We start from the raw sequence: 4447 nt of genomic DNA, 5'->3' as shown, positions 1-4447 counted from the left end.
TTTCAAAAACACATAATGCCAACCAATGTTACCAGAACTCTCCATACATAAGAGAATCTACACTGGGGTCGTTAGTTCTGAGCAATAAGTGACTGCAAGCTCATACTGTACCTTGGCAAAGAAGACCTGCAGGCCCCAAAATAAACAAGAAACCATATGGCTGGTATGAGTTTTCAAGATCTGATGAAATGAATCATGGTGTACATGAGTCAGTGGTTGTAACACATTGTATTTGGTAGCTATTTAATTTGGGTGCCATTTCCATCTGTAATACAATGTTTTAGACTACTTGTTTTTATTTTTATTTTTTTTCTGATGAAGTCACCACTCACTGACATAAGATGTTTTCCAAGTTATTCACGACCAAAAGGGGAAGAAAAGATCATCATGTAGTGAGTATAATAGCTATAGAGTTCAACATATTAGTTCTGTATCCAAAATACTCAAATAACAGTGATGGAAACAGCTATCTGTGCATGTAACCCTGAAAATTTTATTTTCTGAAAATTTTCATGTTTTAGGAGGGAACTGCTATATACTGATCTCTATTTCTCCCATGTAATGTAATTCTTGTGTTTAGTATTGCAAGGACCTTAAGCCCTTTCTGCAGGTACATATATTTTATTGGTTCAAGCCTTTACACAAACTCTGAAAATTTAAATTTAGTGGTCAATCTATACCTTCCCACTTGAAAGGACCCTTTTCCCAAGGACATAATAGGGAGATTTTAATAACAGCAACAAGGCAAAATTATAGCCCAAACATGACCGGGCCCAAAAGCATAATCTCATAGCAACTTTGGAGCACAACTCAGTTTTTCTCTGTGTTCTCCAAAGAAAATATTTTCCAAATAGTATTAGTAAGAAACATAGAATTTACACTCAGTTTAGAAAAAGAGAGGGAGGGGGCGTTTATATCATGTACTAGATAGAAAAACCCAATAAAATTCCAAGTAAATATCTTTCTCTTTCATTCCATCACTCCATGCATCATAGTGTCTTTTCCTTTTTCCTTCCTTTCCTCCTAGCTTCTACCTTGCCCTGCTTATGTCTAAAACTTGCATTGTTGACTAGCCATATGTGGTTATTTTAATTTAAATAAAATTATAAATTCAATTTCTCAGGTATCCTAGTCACGTTGTACTCAAAGTGCTCACTAGCAAAGTGTGGTCCATGGCTGCCATATTCAACAACACACATAAAGAGAATTTCCGTTACCTCAGGAGTATTTATTGGACAATGCTGATCTGCCTCTTTCAAAAAGAAAAGAGAAATAGAAGAAGAAGGCTGCAGAGGAAGAGCAGGAGGAGTGTGGGGGAGAATGCACGTTATAGTTCACTTTACTCCTGGTAGAAAGCAGTTTAAGAGCTTCCTGTTCTGGCAGGAACTTGATAGTAACCTTGTCTCAAGTCTAGCTTCTTCTCCTCCAGGAAAACCAATAGAACCACAAGCAAGGTAGACAGGAAAAGCCCATAAGCTATGTCTTCTGTGAAACTAGGAGTCGGAGAACACGTTAAAACCCCAAATTCTTTGTATGGACAAAAGCAAGTAAGTCTCGCAAAATCTGCCTGGAAAGTTATAGCAGCATGATAGGGAAAAGCAGAGAGGACAGAGGTGGGCTAGAGGGGACAGACCTCAGCAATGACCAATAAATATTAATTCCTAGAAAAGAAAGCCCTTCTTAAGTAGAAAGTGCTGATTTCCAAGGGGGTACAATCACTGTAGCTTCTGTGACATAAAGTACTGAAAGTCCCCAGAGGTCCTGGCAGTGACAGATTTAAGAAAGCACCATCGCCAAAACCAGTTTGGCTCAGTGGATAGAGCCTCAGCCTGCGGACTGGAGGGTCCCGGGTTTGATTTCGGTCGAGGGCATATACCTTGGTTGTGGGCACATTCCCAATATCCCAATATGGGGTGTGCAAGAGGCAGTTGATTGATGATTCTCTCTCGTGGATGTTTCTGACTCTCTATCCCTCTCTCTTTTCCTATCCAAAAAAAATCAATAAAAACATATTAAAAAAGAAAAAAATCACCATCTTACAGAAGAGAGCGTGACACTTTGAAAGATGAGGCCTGGTTCTTGGCAGCAGTGTTTAGTAAAAGAAGAGTGGTCTGGGGCTAGGTCTGAGAGGTGGGGGAGGCATGGCTAGCCGCACTGAGGAGTTATATTGTAATCAATCCATCTCTTCAGCCGCACTCTCCTGGAAAATTCCCACCATCCCTTACAGTCTCCTGCTATCTTGTTTGGAAAATTTAACTTATTCAAACCTGAGTATCAAAAACAACAAAAAAACAGTGTCCTGCTATTGAATTGCCGCCGTCCCCTCCCCTCCTTGCCCCCACAAAAGAATATGTTGAGATCCTAATTCTCAGACTCTCAAAGCATGACTATAGTTGGAAATAGGGTCATTGCAAATGTAATTCATTAAGATGAGGTCATACTGGAGTCCGGTGCATCCTTACTTTAATATAACCGTGTCTTTATAAGAAAAGAGACACAGGGGAGAATAATGACAATGATGGAGATTGCAGTGCAGCAGCCACAAGTCAGGGAATGTTAAAGATTGCTGCCAAACACCAGAAGCTAAGGACTCTCTTCCACATGTTTCATAGGGGACATGGTCATGCTGACATTTTGATTCTAGACTTTTAGGCTCCAGAACTATGAGATCATACATTTCTGTTGTTTCAAACCATCCACTTTGCGATACTTTTTTTTTATGGCAGCCCCAGGAAACTCATCATCTTTTCAAAGACACCATAAAAATAGGGAATAGCAACAAAAATAATTTATTTTGAAAAAAAGCACCTCAGAATAATAGAAAAGAACCAGTATTTAAAATACATTTCAAGAAAACTTTCTTTAATAAAAGACTTGACTCTAGCTCTTGAAGAACTATAACTCACCCAGAGGGAACACTATAACACAGAATGGTCACTATTGAGACAGAACCTGAAAACAATTGTTTAATTTTAAAGATAAAGAATTTGGGGGCAGCACAAAGAGATATCAAGATCATTTTAGGTGAAAGAAAATCAAAGTAACATCAAACTTCCCCTGCAAAATTATCTATGAAAAGATGGTGAAAAAATTTCCAAGGGAAAAAAATGCAATAACTTAAGAAAAAAAAGTGTGAGTCAAGCTTTTATACCTAGCTAGGACATCCTTCAAGCATAAAGGCTCTAGACAACTATTATTTTTAAGATATATCTGCAAGTACTCAAGGAACAGAGTCCCAGTGGTATGAGCTTGTGAGCTTAGTGGTTGTGTGGTCATGTGTCAAAAGGCAATACCACTTGCATCATGGCTGACCAACTGATTAAGGAGCAGGTTGCAGAATTCAAAGAAGCTTTTTCACTCTTTGACAAGGATGATGTTGGAACTATAACAACAAAGGAATCAGGAACTGTAATGAGGTCTCTTGAACAGAATCTCATAGAAGTAGAGTTGCAGGACATGGTTAAAGAAATGGATGCACAATACACTTAGCACAATCAGCTTTCCAGAATTTCTGACAATGATGGCAAGAAAAATGAAAGACACGGACAGTGAAGATGAATTAGAGAAGCATTCTCTGTGTTTGATAAAAATGGCAATGGCTATACTAGTGCAGCAGAGCTTCGCCAGGTGATAACACACCTTGGGGAGAAATTAACAGATGAAGAGATTGATGACACGACCAGGGAAGCAGATATTGACGGTGATCAAGTAAACAAAGAAGAGTTTGGACAAATGATGACATCCAAGTGAAGACCTTGTACAGAATGTATTCAGCTTCTTGCACAAAATTACTTATTTGCTTTTTCTTTGTAACTTATCTGTAAAAGGTTTCTCCTACTGTCAAAAAATTTGCATGTATAGTATTTAAGACTTCATTCCTCCATATTTTCTTCCCTTATCTTATTGTCATTGTTCCAAAACCTTATTTTAGAAAATTAATCAAGTAACACGTTGCATGTGGCTTACTCTGCATATATCAAAGCTCTTCTGTACATTTAAACTTAGATGGGGTTGGTTAAATGAGGGAACATTTGTGTTATGCCATTTCTTAAGTAGTTTTCTTCAGGAACTGTCAGCATGTTGTTGTTGAAGGACAAATTAGTAACTCTGTGTGGACTATAGATAGTCTACAATATGTTCTTAAAAGTTGCACTATTGCAAAATGGGTGTATTATCCAGGTACTCATACACTATTTTTTTGTACTGCTGGTCCTGTACCAGAAAATTTCCTTTTATTGTTACTTAGTTTTTAAACTTTGTTTAGCCATATACAGAAAATTCTGCTTATGGCACAATTTGCCTCAAATCCATTCCAAGTTATATATTTGTTGGCCAATAAAATTTTTTTACTTTTCTTCTTTCCAAAAAAACTCAATTAATTTTAGTCTTACAAGCCTTTTGCAAGAATTACATTAAAAGACAAAATTCAGCTAACTAAAATATTCTA

The 4447-nt window shown here is 37.5% G+C and overlaps 1 pseudogene across 1 annotated transcript; it reads left to right on the top strand.

Moving 5' to 3' along the window:
- Nucleotides 1–3296: 3296 nt before the first annotated feature.
- On the top strand, nucleotides 3297–3750 carry LOC311613571 (calmodulin-like; annotated as a pseudogene). The gene has a single exon. The product of its transcript is annotated as a calmodulin-like (transcript).
- Nucleotides 3751–4447: the final 697 nt, after the last annotated feature.

Source organism: Pipistrellus hanaki (assembly GCF_964339955.1).
Source record: "Pipistrellus hanaki genome assembly, chromosome: 1".
In the NCBI taxonomy this organism is placed as follows: domain Eukaryota; kingdom Metazoa; phylum Chordata; class Mammalia; order Chiroptera; family Vespertilionidae; genus Pipistrellus; species Pipistrellus hanaki.
The sequence above is the reverse complement of the archived record's forward strand: the minus strand, read 5'-3'. Positions and strand labels throughout refer to the sequence as shown.